The 18967-nt window shown below is 38.6% G+C and overlaps 4 protein-coding genes and 1 long non-coding RNA gene across 7 annotated transcripts in view; all 5 read left to right on the top strand.

Annotated features, from left to right (window-relative positions):
• Positions 1-4163, top strand: part of LOC145433211 (uncharacterized) — a 109023-nt gene extending 104860 nt beyond the window's left edge. The window contains exon 5 of the mRNA XM_080310194.1: positions 3848-4163. The gene's annotated coding sequence lies outside the window, so the exon portion shown is untranslated. The remainder of the gene's footprint in view (positions 1-3847) is intronic.
• LOC145456733 (kelch repeat and BTB domain-containing protein 3-like) overlaps positions 1-18967 on the top strand; it is a 120243-nt gene that overhangs the window by 47411 nt on the left and 53865 nt on the right. The gene's annotated exons all lie outside the window — the stretch shown is intronic.
• The window catches only part of LOC145457593 (kelch-like protein 6), a 74948-nt gene that overhangs the window by 7588 nt on the left and 48393 nt on the right, over positions 1-18967 (top strand). The window contains exon 2 of one of the 2 annotated variants that reach the window (XM_080335844.1): positions 12720-12993. The exons of the other annotated variant lie outside the window; for it this stretch is intronic. The gene's annotated coding sequence lies outside the window, so the exon portion shown is untranslated. Of the gene's footprint in view, positions 1-12719; positions 12994-18967 lie in introns of those variants that run through there. 2 annotated transcript variants of the gene reach the window in all.
• Positions 1-18967, top strand: part of LOC145432990 (uncharacterized) — a 299451-nt gene that overhangs the window by 240062 nt on the left and 40422 nt on the right. The window lies entirely within an intron of this gene.
• On the top strand, positions 14545-18267 carry LOC145440280 (uncharacterized). The gene is made up of 3 exons (XR_013915502.1): positions 14545-14734; positions 15371-15435; positions 17656-18267. It is a non-coding gene; the product is annotated as an uncharacterized LOC145440280 (long non-coding RNA).

The raw sequence follows: 18967 nt of genomic DNA, 5'->3' as shown, positions 1-18967 counted from the left end.
GCCATTGGCCATTGTTATGGTCATTGTGTTGCTGCGCTCCCATTGTTCAGAACAATCGACCTTTGGTGGCTATTTGGGAGCTGTAGGACTACCAATTATGCTGCTTTCGGGGCCATTTAGTGAGCCAGCTGTAATTCATAATTGAACCGGTTAATATGATCGGGAATCGCATATATATTGCTATCAATTTTTATCCTCTCTCTACTCAGCACGTAATCAGTTTTACAGGTAGAGCCGAGGGATGTGTGTTTGAAAAGGTAGAACCCCTCAATAATAATGAAACATCTCCGGGTGTATATCCGTTGGCAGGAACAAAAGAGCACTTCGTGAGCCCCCCCTTCCCCAAAAAAACGTTGGTCTTGGGCTCCCATAGGGTGAAAAACGTACCCCTATCACCTTGTTCGCTTTTACCACGAAATTAGCTGTACCGTTAAGTGAGCCAGCGCGAAGCGTTAAAATTTCGATAATTTATGATAAAATCAGTCAATATGATTGGGAATTGCATATATATTGCTATCAACTTCTTGTCCTCGCTGCTCACGTAATCATATTTACCGGTAGAGCTAAGTGTGGTGTCTTGGACACTGTAGAACCCGTTGGTATGACCCCGTAACATGATGTTATTTTGTGACCTCCTGTCTGCTATTTCAAAAATATATAGAATAGCCCAAACGTAGGCTACTAAACTAAGAGACGCACACTATTTCAAATTGGTATTTCTTCACTGGAATATAATTTGTCCCTGCGGGATGATATGTGTCTTGTGAGGTTCAGATTGCCAAGACAGTATTTTGTAGCCTATATATAACGAAGCTTCGGTCAGCATAAGGGCAGTCCTTTTCGACCAAGGTTTTCTCGCTGCCAATCGTTCTGACACACTTCTTGGAGTCGCATGTTACATGGCGTAAAACTATTATAATATGTCTTGTTGCGTCGTGGCGCGGTAATGGCAAGTGCCGATATGCCCATTTCGATAAATATATTTTTTTTGGGGGGGGGGGGGATGAGTAGCCTACCCAAAAGTCAAGATATTTGGCAGCATGAAATCACGCCTGGAGTTAAAAGATGCACAAATTTTCAAATAATACTCTATAATTTATGCTTATTCACGAAATAACTTTGAGCCCACTTCGAGCTCGCCCTACGCCCCAATTGGAGGGTGTGGCGTGCCGCAGTTATGGTCATGTATATACCTATATCTATAGCTATTGCTCGTTCAACTGGAAAGTTAGGGCACATTGCATTGAAACAGCAGCAACGTAGCGTTAGCAGTCTACCCACGACTTTCCTGCAATCCCATAATTAAAAACTCCAAGCCAAGTACGTGCATTTAATAAATATAAAAATTGATTTTTTGTTAGTACTCGATTTCTTAATATTTTGTGGGGGCCGCAAGAAGGCTATCTGCGGGCCGCATGCGGCCCTCAGGGCCGCGGTTGGGAATCACTGCTCTATACAGTTCAAGGTGGCTGCTGGAACCACTGTTTAATTTTATTGTTCAAGTCTATTTTTTCAGCTGTGTAATTGTAAGATTTTCTTTCAGGCTTTGGCACCGGCTAAAAGACGAGATCACGACAATAAGATTTCCGGGAATGATGGTGACAGGTGAGTTTCTGTAATGTTGTAACATATCTAGAATTGATGACAATGTGGAAATATATAGCAAACATTCTGTCCGCTATGTAGACAATTTCATTGTTAATGAATCAATCGGAATCCCATGGATTTTCTTATCAACATGTTATCTTCCTTAACATCAGCGCATCATATACTTACATCCTACAGACTCCTATATCCAGCTCATTCTGAGCGGACAAAGAATTCATGTACTAAATATGGCTCACTGATTTCCAGTAAATTCGTAGGGGGTAAAGTCGTTTAGTTGTCGCGAAATAGTCACTAAAAATAACTATCTGCGATTGGGTGCATTATGGTTGTTCACAATAACTTTTCCGTATCCCGAGGATTCGCTGATTAAAATGTTAGGTTGCGTAAAAAAACGCAGCACACCAAATTTGTCTCAATTCCTACCCGTAGAAGTCGAGGCATAGTCAATTGAAATTTATCATTTATTAGAAAAAATATATATATATTTTTTTCAATTTTCTGCTGTGAACCTCATGAAATGGTTGAGTTGTCTAGGAAAACGTTGCAAAACAAATTTGACACAAGTTCAACCGGTAGAAGAGAAGTTGAGTTTTTTATCAATTATTCTAGGATTACCCACCATAAATGCTATTTTTGCAAATCTAAAACTTTCAACTGCAATAACTTCGCTTCTACCAGTTGAAAGTGAGCAAAAATTGTTATGCATCGTTTTTTTAGGCAACTCAACAATTTTCTTAAGTTGACAGTCAAATTTTTATAAAAATCATTTTTTTAATAAACTCAAAAACTTCAATTCGCTCTCCCACGGCTACTGCTGGTTGAATCGAGTCAAATTTGGTGTGCAGCCTTTTTTAGGAAACTTTGCGATGTAATCAGTGAATCCTAAGTATCCGAAAAGGTTTTTTTGAACAACCCTAGTCCACATGCATGATCAGAAGTTGTCAAAGTAGTCAAGAAGTTACTCAAGTAGAAGTAGTGATACATATTTCACTCAAGTATGAGTAGTAGTGCTGTTCCAAGCAACCCATAAGTGGCCTACCTCAGGTAGAAGTAGAATTTGCTGTCTTTCGAAACTACTGAAGTATGTTAGCAATTTCGAAAATCCGTCATAACTACACTCTCGAAACATGGAAACTGGCGGTGCAGAGAAGTGGGTTCGTGTTGCTACATCCCAGGAGATATTTGTTTTAACAGCATGAGGATTGGAATTATCATGTGATAGCCTACAAATGACACCATTGCTAAGAACAGGGGCTATTGACCTCTTTTTCACCCTAGTGCCCCCTTTCAGAAAATGTGATGGTATGGCGCCGTCGGTCGTATTGCAATGTCTTTAGTTAATAAGACAATGACCGATGTGGATAAATTCTACCAGGACACCACATTGATGTTTTGAGCTAATAGGAAGCAAACTGAAATAAGGCAGGTCGTATAATTCCAAACGTTTTGCTGAACTTTAGTCAAGCTTAATGTGATGAAACTGCTATATGGCAACTAAGCGACCCGAAATTACGTACATGAACCAAGGAAACTGCAACATTAATTTTATTGACCCATACTTTAGTGCAGTGGTTCCCAACTTGTGGTAAGCGTACCACTAGTGGTACGCGAAGGTCTTCCAGGTGGTACGCGAGTAGATTCTGTTTTGTTCGACCGATTGGAGTTATTACTTCAGGTGAGGTTGATTTTTAGTTTCTTCAAACCGTCTTCTCACGCTATGCCCCAGCTGCTAATTTTCCCCTATACATGGGAATGCGAGCAAGGATTTTCATCCCCTGATGACTATCAAGTTGTCGAAACGAAACCGAGTTGTTGCGCCCATGCATGACTTTCGATGCGCTGTAAGCAAACGTATGCCACGCATCGACAAGCTAGTGGAAAATAAACAAATGCAGCCAAACAAATTTATACTAAAGTACAAGGAGAAGTAGAAATTTCCAAATAAGTAAAAAAGTGAAGTATTGTAGGCTTAGTTTTGCCGAAAAAAAACTTAAGTGGAAGTAGTTTAAGGCCTGGTAGATGCTTTTGCGAAATCCGGGGATTTCAATGAAGGTAAGCCCGGGATCGCAACCAGAATATACCTTAAACTCCCGGGATTTCAATACTAGTATTGACTGACCCCCTATTTTTTGCAGACCGGAAGTTCTGTGCAATGATCCAAAGCGAGTAAGAATGTGGCGGCTCAATTGAACGAAGAAGTCGTAAAATTCAAACCCCGGACCCCTTCCCTTGGTCACAGGTTGTGACGACGATGGAATCAGACGACGAGAAAAAGTCAAATTTGGCGAGGGAGAACTCTTTACGAAAAGCGCATCCTTCATCATGCCGATATCCAGTGACAGGGCGAAGCGCACTGCTAGCCCCAATTTATAATCCAAGTCGGACCCAAAAATCAAACAGTTGAACCAAAAAGGCGGAGACGATCCAGACAGACTTGGATAATTTCAGCTGTCTGTTTTGCCTCATTAGAGCGAAATGCCATTAATCTGATTATAATCTAATTTGGGAAATGTTCCACTCTAATTTCCGGTTTTTCTGTAAAGGCTGCAGAATAACCGTGTAGTTGGAAATGAGCCGAGACTGCGATATGTACATTCCCCATCCTGCTCATGAGAACTATGATATGATATGAACTGCTAGGCCTAAACCTGCCGTATTGCCGCCGCTTAAAAGGAGATTGAGAGAGAGAGAGATATTTATTGATTTGTCCAACCGTAAAGAAAACATCATTGGCACATGAAACAACAATAAATGAACTTAACGGTATAGGACAGGGTGTGACCGATATGACTCTGGGTAGGGTCAACTAGTCTGATCACACCCTGCATTAACAAATACAGATATCGTGTCATAAATTTGGATGCATTGGTTGGGATCAATCAATTCAGCTCAGCATAAAAATAAAATACTGAAGAAACTAAAAAAATTGGTGTGAGACAAGCGGATCATTGGTAACGGGAGATGAGGTGACTGAATAATTCCTTTTTGAAGGAGTGGTATGGGATGTCCCGTATTGATGAGGGTATAGCATTCCATATGACAGGACCGGCATAGTCGATCGATTTCTTTGTGAGGTTACTTGTGGGTCGATGAAAATAGATGTTACCTTGGGAAGAAAATCTGGTATTATGTGAGTGAACAGTTTGAGCAAGGGCGAAGAAATCATTAAACACAGGAGGCAATTCATTTGAAAAATATTGATGCATAAATTTAGCTACTTCAAATGTAAAAATATCGTCAAATTTTAGAATTTTGTATTTGCGGTAGTACTGGGATAATCTTGTTCGTTGGGGCAAGCCAGCCATCAAACGCTCGAGGACGAGTGCCGGGTCTTGGCATATTTTTTTGCAAAATCGAAATTAGGCCATGGCTATGAAAAAGGACAAGAACCACTACTTTTGCAGACATGTTAACCCTCACTATTCCCAAAGCCAAACACGGTCTCTTTCTTGACTTTGGGAAACTGCAATTTAGATTGCACATTCTTATACTTACTATGTACAGATGATTGTACAGAAAGTTTTGATTCTTTCGCTACAGTTACTACAGCTGGTTTGACATCTTCACTTTGCCTCGGTCGTTTGAATAATATTGGGTTGTTGTCTGCGGAACCTGAGGCTTTGGCATTGTAGGTTTTTAAAATATATCAACACTGAATTTTAGACACGACTGTGTTCAGGTTAAGCTTGAAATTCAATGTCTCTCTGTCTTCGTTCTATCTGTTGCTTACAACTGCGTAAGAGTATAAACTCTAGTAATTTCCTGCGAAATGAATGACGTATGATTGGGTTTCTTATTTGTCTACTGTTTGTAAAAAATAAACTGTGTTGAAAGCATGAAATTGGGAATCTAGCGAGTTGTCAACCTGATTATTATGCTGTGAACATTTAGAACGGGGGTGGGCAACTTCTCCGTTCGGCGGACCGGATATAGAAAAATGAAGTACTTGGCGTACCGGATTGCTGGATCGATACATCAATCGCGTCTTTATCCACCTATGCAAGGAACAAAATATGCATAATATAAATTTTAAGCGTGAAGTATAGAGACCAAAAACAGTTGTCAATGAATTCAGTATCGTAATGTAATTCAATAGATGTAAAAATAATTCTGTGGTCGAGAAAGTTCTTTGAACTATCTGGCTGCATGTTGGAAGTAGAGACTGCCCGTAAACATAAGTTTGATTGGAACGAGGCTTTGTCTTATTAGGCTATAATGCTCATGGTCGAAAACGATGACTCGCGGTTGAATGTAGACGACGGCGACATTATCGTATACGACCGGAAGCTGTCTGCAGGTCGCATGTTGCCCTACCCTGATTTAGGACAGCCAGGCATGTATAACAAAGGGTATACAGTAAATGAAGATTTTACAGTGTGTGAGAGAGAGAGTCCACGCGGCTCCATATAATCTTCTCCACTTTTTAAATATTGCCAGAGGGGGTCTATAACAATGTACTACTACTACTACTTTGGGGGAGTACTGAAGTGGCTATCTTTTTATACCATTAGTAACGGCTACTACTTGAACAGATTATGTGCAAACTACTTTTCCCACATTGAGTTTTGGAAAGTAGAAAGTAGCTTTTGGATAATTGGGATCATTTTTATGACGGAAATTGTCATAAGAAAGGCCGTAAAAGAGCCACATATCGTAACTAGATATGTTGCTGAAGATTGTTCCTATTCGCAGTACTTAAGTACGTTTTGCTTATTTGCGCTACATGCCCTAATGGTGACATTTTGACATTTTACTTCCGCTACTACTTAAAATGTTGTTTAGGCCCACAACTACCTACTTTTTTCACTTTGGATTTTGAAAAGTATGAATTGGTTTTGTGATACATCTGATACACATTTGTGAGTCGTAAAAAATTGCACTAAATAGCTCCTGCATCATCGTAAATGCATATATTTTCAAAGACTGTACCCATTTGTAGGGCTAGCATGCCTTTTATATTCTCTGTTTAACTTTTCATTCATCGTGCATGCCTATTCTCTACATCGCCTAGTCCAGTGGTTCTTAACCTGGGGGTAATTACCCCCAAAGGGGTAATTCACCAATTTCCGGGGGGTAATTCTAATTGGCATATTTCACGAACTTTTAACGCTGCACTGTGAAATATTTTCAAACGTAAATATGAATGTAGGCTAACATGGATTTCTGCGAGCTTGTATATATTTTGTTTCACTCAACGCACCATGCCTGCTGTGATATCATAGTAACCACCAGTGATTATGAATAACAGGGTCAAATGTAGTTAGCATAGTGCTAGGTATATCGAATTTATTTCGCAGTAGTGCGGATCATATTATATTGTTACGCATGCTGGCAAATTGAAGGACAACAAGGGGAGTCTAGGTTCAGGTTTACAGCTATAATACAATAACAATATCCTAGAAATATAGTTGTTAGTATTGAAAAGTGTAGTAGCCTAGTCTTGTCGGAAAATTTAAGTCTGACATCATCAAAATGCTTTCGGAGAAACGAGGGGAATATATTGGAAACCTTGCGGGTTCGGCTTCAAAATGAATAACAAATCTTTGTCATAATGGCACTTAAACTTTCTGATTGAATTTTCTTAAAATTATTGCTGTGAAATAGGATTTTCTGCAATGGTATCTATCAAAATCAAAAATTGAAATAAGTATGCGATTAACTATCAGTGGTTCTCAACCGGTGTGCCGCGGCACACTAGTGTGCCATTTACGTCTCGCAGGTGTGCCGCGAGCGATTTCTTCAGAATTTTGAAATTATGCGCAAAATAATTCTAGTCAAAAGCAAACGATCAATAGTAATTTTATTCGAGCTTGATGTGACGTTTGTTCATTTGACAAATCAAAATTGATGTTATGCCCGCAATCAATACCCCCACGAATTCACTTAACCGGACAAATCGCGCGCCTTGAAGACTGAATTCAGTTTTGCACAGTACGTTGATTGATCGCAGAGAGGAGCATCCTTAACGGCGCCTGTATCACAATGCAGTTTTCTAATCCTCATTATTGTCTCCCCAATCACCAGCGAAAAATGAACTTCTTTGGAATTGAGGTTCACGGTTACAAACTCGAATTACAAACATGGCGATCCACATTGCGATTTTTAGGTATCGTGCCGGCACTTCCGTTAAAATGTAGGCTTGTAGCACAACGTTTGTGTTAATGTCGAGTTGAGAGTTGAGAAGAAATGTTGATCAAATTATATCAGTTATAATATTGGTTTGTTGGAAATATGATCGACTACGGGTGGCTGCCAGTACAACCATTGGGGTATGGCTATCCTCACGCGTGCTACACGATCTGCGTGCAAATGCATTATGTACATGTACACTGTACAGTTGTACACTGTACAGCCTGGTATAGCCTAACCATCTACGCCTCCGTATTCGTTAACGCCTATCGTGCCTATCGCCAAATCTTATGAAATAGTATCTAAGGGCAGCCCGAAGTTTCTGTGAAGTCGCATTTCAAAATGACCCCCTTTACTTTCGCCCGGAAACGCCCTGTCCGTAGTAATCACGAAGGAACGATATTCTGGCCCGAGGAAAACGACGGCTTTTTTATCACGGCTTAGTAAGCTATACGAGGGACGCTTTACTTACAAGTTTACTTTTAGAAATTTTAAAATGGAGAAGTACAGAAGCATTTTGGATTGACTGCAGAGGTGGTCACATTAGTCGGCGTCACTGCTGGGTGATATTAAGCATTCTGGTAGTCTGCAGGTTCCGTAAGCCAACGAAGTTCAAAAGCCACTGTGATGGTGTGCCGCGAACTATTTTTCATTTTCAAAGGGTGCCGCGAGGTCGAAAAGGTTGAGAACCACTGGACTATTACATGAGATGCTGTCTATTATCCTCCGCTTTGCCTAGATGTGACCACTGGATAACGCAAAAACAGCCTTCACATTGACTTGATATTTTCACCAGGCATTATGACGTCACGTTGTGTTGTTTTACAATTAATTGAGTGCAAGCTGTAATTTGTTATTTTTTAAAAGGGGGTAATTGCATCCTGTCATTTTCTTCTTGGGGGTAACGGTATGAAAAAGGTTAAGAACCACTGGCTAGTCGCAGTCTTGTGGTGTTTTGAAATGATGAAAATATTGATAAACTGAATAATTGTTACTGATAGCACAAGGTTTACCCCGTCAGTAACCCCAATGATAAATATATATTTAATAATTCAATAATTTAATAATATATATTTATCATTGGCAACGGCAACACAACACTGCAAATGCAAAAACTAATCCGTCAGGTGGCACTGACATGCCACATGCTTCGCTGATTTCGTTTCCAAACACGGAGTGAACAGACATGCCACTCCTGGGTTTTTCCACCCAGATCTGGGTTTTTTAGGCATCACCTGTGTTTCTGGGTTTTTGTCCTTGAAATCTGGGTTTATTTCAACATCATGTTCGTCAGGTCAGTTTTACACTCAAAAATTTATTATTAGATTAGTAAGATCATAATGTCGTAAAATCCACGCACTTCAGTTCGCTCAGAGTCTTGTAGAGACTGTTTCGGCGTGATGCGATGGATTTTCATTGAATTGGAACCTTCAGGTCGCAGATAGTCATGTTCATAGGGCGAATCATTGGAAAGGCTATCTTACCATTTGAAATGATTTAAGACGTGAATACTAGTGTCACTCCAACCAATTCGATAAACAACATGTAACTGTAAAGTATTCAAATGGATAGACCTGGTGTTGATCTGACTAATATATTATATTGTTATCTAAAAATATTTAGTTCCAACTGGGATACTCGGGGAAACAGTTGGACACCCCAAGCAATTTAGGCAGAGGTGTTGGTATGGTTATCAGCGCATTCAAATATAGGATGAATTTCGTGATTCGTCAGTTATTATTTCGACCAAAAATGGGCATGTGTCTTTTTCCCAGATCAAAGTGATTGTCCCAGGATTAATCAATCGAAAGCTATTACTTCTAATCTGGCTAGGTCACCGAAAATACACGAAAATCATCCTCAGAAATGGGGAATGTGTGGCACTGTTATAAGACCATTCGCAGTACAATGATATATTTAGCCTAATACTACATTGAGTATTGACACCGCCCGCCAATTGTTTCATAGCAATGCGTCTAGAGGAAAACAACATATTTGCAGTGTTAACCGAGCAAAATATATAGCATGAACTGTTGGAGATTCAATGTTAAAGGCTTTTATAACTCTATTACTGTAATTGATATCTTATCGATATTTGAGTAAAATCTGGGTTTTTCTGGGTTTATTTGGCCTCCACATCTGTTTTTTTTTGGAAATATTCCAGTGGCATCTCTGAGTGAAATAAGCGTGATCTTTCGTGTTGCGGCTACTTTAAAACCAATCTTTGTGATGTTCGGTTGGAGCATTGAAACAGTTTTGGGCCAAAACTGATTATCTTGATGTTCTTTTGTTTCCTGTTTTCTTTTGCCCTTTTATTTAATTGAAAGTCGTTATATTATATATATATAGATATATATATTGAAACAGATGCGGCCGCCCCTGGAATATACCACAGTATGAAATTATTTTTGATGTTCCAAAATACAATTTAGATTACCGGTAATCAACTCGATCATTCGCGAGGTGGTGGTAATCGACCGCAATAACTCTTTGGTTTCGTGTCAATACAACAAATAAAACTTGGGCAAATCGATGGAAGAAGTTTTCATAACTGCATTATGGCAGGGATGCCTCTGATTTAGCACTGTTCAGTGTTCATCTTGTGTGTAGTTGAATTTCCTTCAATTCATACCCGTGACGTTATTATACGTATTATGATTCTTTCAACAGGCATTACTAGAGTTAACTAATCATGTTTAATTCAATAACAGCTTGCTTGACTATATTATAATAATCGTAGGATCATTATATATTGTATAGTTGATCAACGATCATGGTGCAGAGTGTGTGTCGAAATGTAGAAAAACATTCAGTGAAGATGATGGAAGAATTACATCGAATGAAGCAAGAAAACGATCATTGTGATTTCATAATTCAAGTGGGAGATGATGTCTATTACACTCACAAAAATGTATTGTCGGCTGGTTGTGCTTATTTCAAAGCTATGTTAAAGCACGACACCAAAGAGAGTCGCGAAGGAAAAGTTGTTTTGAAAGAGGTCGATTCACAGTGTGTGAAAAACTGCATCGATTTCATATATTCGGGCAAATTTGAGATTCCTGATGAAAAGATGAACGATCTTCTTCATGTCGCGATCATGATGCAGTTGGATGACGTGAAACAGGCAATATCTGATGTTTTGGAGGAGTCAGTTAATGTAGAGAATTACTTTTCCACAAGAAATGTCGCCGATATGTATGAACTGGATGCGCTCTCTACGCGATGTAGAGCGTTTTTTATTGCAAATATTATGAAGATATCATACCAACCTGAATTTGGAGGTATTGAAAAAACCAACATCCTCAAATTTGTGATGTCGGAAAAATCAAAGTTATGCGAAGAAGAAAAACTAAGGTTATTGTTCAATTGGATCGAGAAAGATCGGAAAAATCAGGAACATTTGTGCGAATGTCTGGAAGGAATCAAGTTTGATAAAGTCTCTCCGGCATTTTTAGAATGTCTTTTGGAATCAAACCCAAACGACTTGGGATTGCACAAGTTGATCAATGGACATCTTTTGAAAGCTTTAAATGCATCACAGAAAACCAACGAAGAAATTATTCTTTTTGATGATGACGCAGATTGTATCCGATCCTTCAATCCATTATCTGAGAAAGTAGAGGTTCTTCATGATGAGAAGTTTACGAATGTAAAACAATTCTCGGCGATTTCGTTAGACTCGCATATCTACGTTTTATGTGAGAATCAATCAGTTCATCGACTCAATTTTCAGGGCAAAAATTCAAAATGGGAAAGGATGAAAGATATGATTTGTGATCATGGAACGAATCCTCGCTCAGTTGCATTGTCGGGAATAATATTCGTGGTTGGGGGAAGTTATAATAAAGCAACAAGTGATGTGGAAATATTTACTACACCCGTAAATCAATGGTTTCAACTAGAAGATAAACCTACACCAATTCGTTCACCAAGTCTCGTATCGTTGAATGATTCCATCTATTGTATCGGAGGTATAGCACCAGATGGTGTCGTAGTTTCTTCATTCTGCAGATTCACTCCATCCTCATCAGAGTGGGTTGATCTCGAACCAATTAGATATCCTGTTTGTGTGAGTGGTGTTGTTGCAGTTGATCAAAAGATATTTGTGATCGGTGGGAAAAGCGGAAGAATACATGAACTCAATAAAGTCGACAACGTAGAATGTTACGATGTTACTTCAGCTCAGTGGACTTCATTATCTTCTATGAATGCTTGTCATGGTCGAGTTTCTGCATATCACATTGACAAGTGGATTTTTGCAGTAGCAAATGGAGGAACCTCTAGTACAATTGAAAAGTATGATATATCACAAGACAAATGGACAATAGTGACACCAAAAGTAGATGAATGTTTTAAAATTTACAGATCTGTATTTGTGAAGAGATAGATTGCACTCACATGAGTAGACTCGTAATAATTACTGGATTTTCAGTTCCGAAGCAACAGTTACAATTCATTTCATTTTCAATCCATCATTATTTCCTTGAAGATTGCGCATTTTTTGTTTCAAAACAGCAGAACTTCGTAGGTCCAGTTTTTTCAAATTTTGGCATGTGGAAACTACTTTCTGTCAATTTGTACCATTTGATAAATGTCATAGCAATAGTAACCAGTAATTTTGTGGAAATATACGAAAGTGCATAATAATGCCGGCAATTTTAGTTAATACAGCCCATCATATCTTTACTGTAGTTCCTTACTCGATAGAAATATGATGGATGATATTGATGACTGGGAAAATTCATTGCACAAGGGTTACATGGCCAATATCAGGAGTTGGGAACCTACTGATTACTGTAGGCCATACAAGTTGTTCACTGCCAATAATTCAATATGAAAAAAACCAGCCGCACTCAATGACTAATTATGATAAAGTCAAATCAGTTTGGATGATCTCACCCTTGTTAAGTCGGGTACACGATCAAGTTATCCGCTCTTCAAACGGATCGCAATAGCAGTATACGTTTTGAAATAGCGCTTAGGTTACAAGTTTATATGTGTATCTTATTTTATGAGAATCGTGGATAAACAATGATTAAGTACGAAATAAAATCGGATGAAATTTTTGATTATCTTGCTATACTTATTGTTTTTTGAAGAATTTGGGTCCGCCGAATGAAAAAGTGTCATTTTTCCGCTAGCCATGATTAAGATTCCTAATTTTATTCGTTCTCAAAACCAACCATTTTGATCATGTTTCTGTCAGGTGACTATCGGCAACTGGTTATCTACCACATATTCTCGTACGATGGCCAGAATTGATTTTACTTTTCATAACCATTCTTCATTTTGGTACAGTGGATTACAATCAGAATATCGTCATAGCATATCATTTAATGGTCTGGTCGGCGAATGTGAAATGGTTTTGGTGATTATAGAAGTTTTCGTGACAATCTCGACCAATGTCAATCAATTATAATCTGACATGCATCAATGTCTGACAAATCTATCCGAGAGATGAAAGTGAGTAATTCTGAATTTATCTTTTCGTAAAATCAATGATTTCAGTTTTGATTATTTGCCATCAATGCTATGATACATCTAACGTGATGTATCCTTTCTTTATCATCACAGGCAAGGATTATCTTTCGATCAGAAGTAAGCAAGTTGCAACTTTCAAGCAATTCCCAATTTTCATTCAAAGTGAGTTCTATCCGGCTGCGTATTTTCAAGTCACAATTAAGACGGACATCAACATTCTATTCGCACCTACAGAAGTATTTAAGAATTGAATAGTGAAGTTAACATAATGATATCAGTTTTCAATTTGCTCCAACGCTGCAGTTATTATCCCGGTTTGTAGGAACTGATTGAACCATGAATGATTGCTAATAGAACAATTGAAGTATGGCTACTCCTGCTCAACTGCATGTTCTTGAAATCCTGTCTAAAAGCATTCATTCAAGCACGCCTCTGTATTCGTTAGTAATCATCAAGATTGAACTCTTTTATGGGATGGTTAATTACATCGTTGATGTGACATAGGGCACAGGGCAAAGTCTAATAACCAAACAAATCTCCCTAAATGCTGGCACCGTTAATCTAATTCTAATCTAATTTGTAAAATGTTTCTAAGCTCTTATTTCCTTTCTAATCTACTTTCTGGTTTTACTGTAAAAGCTACAGGCGAACTGTATAGTACGAGACAAGCCAAGCTTGTTGTACGGACATTTGCTATTTTCATGAAGCATGCTATACCGTACTTGAGTCATGCTCATGAAAATGAACCACTATTTGATATTAATGTAAGTTGATTTAATATCCAAGTTTTCAAGAATTCAGTAATTCTAATCTAATTGGGACAAAGCCGTAGCTATAATTCTAATTTTAATCTAATTTGGAAACAACTGGGTAGCTATAATTCTACTCTAATTTGGAAAAACTTGGTAGCTGTAACTCGAATCTATTTTGGACACGCTGAAAATTTTCCAGCTGTCCAAGTCTGGTTCTAGTCTATTTTTCCGGGTGTGTAATTGTGAGATTTTTTTCCAGACCTTGTCACCTGCCGAAAGACAGACATCTTGATATCAAGATTTTTATGAATCGGGATGACTTCAGGTGAGTTGCTACGAAATATTGTGACATATCCACAATTGGCAAGAGTGTGACAAATATATAGCAAAAGTTCTGTCCGCGATATTGTAAATTTCAGTATGGAATCCCATAGATATTCATAGCACTACGGTGGCGTTTCGAAAACAATTGCTGCGGTTCGTATTGCCATTCAATTTAAGACCACATCATTTTGAGGGTACAGTGCCCCTTTAAGTAGCAATTTTCAAGAATAATTTTACTTTTACTAGAGCACAAACGCTGACTACGGGGACGACCTCTGCCCACCGATCGAGAATAAGATGCTCTATCATTGCTCTAACTCATCAGTTAAAGAAGAAGTCATCGCCGAATTCCTACTTGATTTGAAATAGAAGCAGCAATTCTCAAGAGCTGTCAGACTACTTGAAGTAAAAGTCAGGAGCAAGGTCAGAAAAGAACCGAAGTAAGTAGTTTTACAAAGTAGCGTCCCAGGGTTTGTTGGTCAATTACCACTGATAAGATGAAGAATATTTTGCAATTAATGCATAATGATTAATATCGATGCAAATAGGCAGGAGCTTTGAATTAATATTCTTTATCACTAGTAATTGCCAATAATTTCACTTGTGAAAATAATACAAATCTGTCCGATGGCTACTTGCTAATTGACGAGTTCTTGAACTAAGGGTTATCCTCACGCTTACTGCACATTCTCCTTGAGAGCCCGTTTAAAAGCTTGCATTCATGCACTTATCTGTATTTGTTAGAGGCGATTGTGGTTGACCTCTTTTGTGTTATGGAAAAATACATCGACGTCGGACATTGAGCACTGGGGAATGTGTAATAATGGTTTTAACACACACGACAACGGCTCTGTGATGCCATAAAGATGAATGAGTAAATCGAAGTGAAACACATCCTGCACAGTAAGAGATTTTCTACCCAAGAAGAGAGCATTTTTCACATGTTATGGCTCTATACAGTTAAAGGTGATTGGTGGAAAACTGTTCAATAGCTTCACTGTTTTTGTTCAAGTCACATTCAAGTAGCAGTGTTAGTGTTATCCTTTCTGATGGATACTAATGAGATTTTATTTCAGGCTTTATCTCCTGCCAAAAGACAAGATCTCTATATCAAGATTTTGAGGGATCGTGATGACTACTGGTGAGTTTCTGTGTAATTTTGTAACATCTCCAGAATTGGCAACGGTGTAAGATATCGCAAACAGTTTGTCCACAATGTTCACAGTATCAGTGTGAAATGAATCAATTCAAATCGAATGGATTTCTATACTATAATCAGACATGGGGTAATCGTAATAGTAATCGTAATCGATTACGACGATTACAGCATTTCCAAGTAATCGCAATCGATTACATTAAAAAAAAATCCGAAGTAATCGTAATCGACTACTTCACATATCTAATCGATTTCTTTGTGAATGAACGATTACTTATCATTTGTACAATGCCCATGACAAGAACTGAACATTCATTAGCAACGAAGGGTGTGATTTAAAACAGGTTTTGGATAGCAGAAATGTCGGGTTTTCAAACGCCTCTATACTCATTATTGCGTCACAAGTATTAGCTTGGTTCTTGATTGCGTAACGAATTATCCACACGTAGTAAATAGATATTTGATGTACAATTGTACATGTAGTACTGTGATTGTAAGAACACCCGCTGTGGATTATGTCAGGTTATCAATACACTGTACACGCCACTACCTCACAGCATTATAATAATCACCAATCGGCCTAGTTTCGAATAGTAACGTATGTACAAATTGTACATAGTACAATGTAATGATGTTTTGTTATGCTTAGGTAAACGCAATCTGACCGTAGCTGATTGGCGAGCGGTAGGCCTATTTACGTATCTGTACAATGGCCAAAGATTTAAAATTTTGTACCCGTCAAATTAAACATGACAATTTCTGCATCGAAGCATTAAAAACCAGGCTGCTGATAAAAAAAATCATAACCAAGCCGTTATTTTCCGTTACTCGTATAACGGGTGATCGAAATATCTGTATTAAATGGATTGCAGTCAGAAGTTGATGTTTACCTTATCATATTCTCATACGGCCCTACTTAAAACGGGCAACAATTGTTCTTTCGCAATTTTGTACTCATCATTCGGATATGCCACTAGCCATCTGCATACACACCATGTTAGCGTGGATTGCAGCTAGAATCAGTACCGAAACAGCACTTCACCACCGCCATTCTCACAAATGGTGATCTTGTGCTCCCCATAAAGCGATCAACAAAGCTTGTGGCGGGCGAAGTCCCCCAGACCCCCCTTAACGACCGGGCTTTTTACAAGAACTGGAAAACACGATTTGATGCGATTGATCCGCTGTGCATTTGCTCTCAAGTCGCGCCAAGCGCGAATATTTAGGCACATAGTTTACAGCTATAACTTTATTGCATGTTGTTAACTCGTGACCTTCTGTCTGCTATATAGTCAACAGATATTGGAGTCGCCCAAACGTAGCAGACGAAAAGAAAACTAAACGAAAAACTTTCTTGACACGCACCAAAAAATTGTCATTTATGCACATGGTTCATCATTTTCCTCAGTGAGTGCCCCCGTTGACATTTGTATTGTGGGGCTGAGATTGAGAAGATTATTCGTCGCGACCATCCAGCGCGGCCATGGACAAGGGACAAATACACAATGTTTCGGCCAATGTAGCATGTCTTGGTGTGTTGCGGCGCGGTATTGGCTGGCACCGAAATGCCTATTTCTGTATGAATCATGCAATGGTATATTATGTCATACACAGGAAATGACGTCATTATGTCACATTTAAAAATAAAGACCTTCTCTCATGAGGCCTTTTCATCGCATTGTTGTCTTCCAAAGATAACTTCTCAGAAGCAAAATGAATGTAATCGTGAGTAATCGTGACTACTTTTCCAAAGTAATCGTGATCGACTACTCTCGGATTTTGCTGTAATCGTAATCGCGTGATTCATAAGTAATCTTAATTGCAATCGATTACATTCATGAAGTAATCACCCCATGTCTGGCCATAATGTCATTTCTTGTAAGATGTTGCTATCCTTCGCATTGGCACACCAGATATTTACATCCTACCTACGCCTACATCCAGCATTTACTCATTCTGATTTGACAAAGAAATCATGCAAAAAATATTGGGCACTGTTTTCCAGTAAATTCGGACTGAGGTAAAGTCTGTTAGCTGTATAGATGTAATTCTGATTCTAATCTCGTTTATAAATAATATCTAGCTATCATTTGACTTATAATCTAATTTTGAAGACACCTTGTATTTACAATTATGATTGTAATCGAGTCAGTGTTGCATTTTGCTTTGTGTTGCCAACAAAAAAACTACCCCCTTTCATTCCAGCATCGCCCTCGTTCAGGATGGATTTCCGGCATGGCGCATAATTGGTCAAAGGACCAACCACCACCGGGAGTGATCCGACAGAATGAGCCCCGGGTCCCACCCTTGGTCCGAACGCCTACAGGAAAAGTCGATTGATCCCGATTTAAAAAGGTGGGGAAGGTTGGGTTTGGCGGCGATTCTACGTCGCTGTTTCGGGAGCAGATGTGATCAAAGTGTTTGTCGTTGGTTCTCGACTGAAAGGGTAAGCAGTGTTGTAAATTTCTTTTCAAGTACAAGTAGAAGTAGAAAATTCCAAATAGTAAAAAATTAAGTATTGTGGGCCTAGTGGAAAGTTTGAAATCGAAAGTTAGAGATTGCGAGCATCAAAAATCTCCTGCGAAATCTAAAGTGTAACAAGAAGCTAGTTTTTCCTAAAAATCTGTAGAAGTAGAAGTGGAAGAATATAAAACCTACCACTTGAGGTAGCTGTAGATGTAGACAAAACCCACTTGAAGAACTCTGTAAAGTAGAAGTTCAGATTTCTATCATCCGTGCAATCTTTCTTTCAAAATGGGATACCAGAATAAGTGCGGGTCCCACTGAAGATGATGAGTTATTTTGGGTTATCCCTCACAAGGGTTGGGATTTCGGGATGAAAATTTAAATCCCGCGATTGGAATTTTTACTCCCTAACCCTTAGTTAAGTGATGTAGGAATATACACTTGCAAGTCACATTATTGTAATACCGTCTCAATCGTGAGAGCACCTAAAATATCATCGTTTAAGCGGTTTCTGATTATGATCACTCTGTTAGACCTTTCTATTCCAAATTTGCTGTTTTTACACTACCCTCAACAGATTTAAACAGCAAAATGTTTGTAACAATAGTTCTACCCATTGACTAAATGGTTTGCGAGCAATTAAAATCACCTGATGCAGTCTGATATCTTGTATTAAACGGTCATTCGGCTGATGTAAACCATGAAGTTTTAGCAATTAGAAGCAAAATTTCTTCACATGATCTACCCTAGCTTGCAATATCACAAATTAGATTATTCGATCGGCTTCCGGTTTCCTGAAGATGTTTCGTAGACCGCCGTTGAAAACCACTGTTAGACCGTGTTGTGGTAATCTCGAACGCTGATTAGTTTTTAGCATTAGCGTTTCCGAAGGATTGCAGCCTTCCGATTAGAATTACGACGGATTCGTTTTTTTTTGTTAACTGAGGTGTACAGGTTTTGCGTGACCTTTAAAATGTTGTATCGTTTAAAAAAATATTTAAGACCACTGGTGTAGTTCATAGTTGTGCCATAGTTGGTATTATCGTCACGG

The sequence above is a fragment of the Botryllus schlosseri genome, chromosome 1, assembly GCF_051294905.1.
Source record: "Botryllus schlosseri isolate E-star chromosome 1, Bs_hap1, whole genome shotgun sequence".
Taxonomy (NCBI): Eukaryota; Metazoa; Chordata; class Ascidiacea; order Stolidobranchia; family Styelidae; genus Botryllus; species Botryllus schlosseri.
Note: the sequence above shows the minus strand (reverse complement) of the source record. Positions and strands in the feature narration are given on the sequence as shown.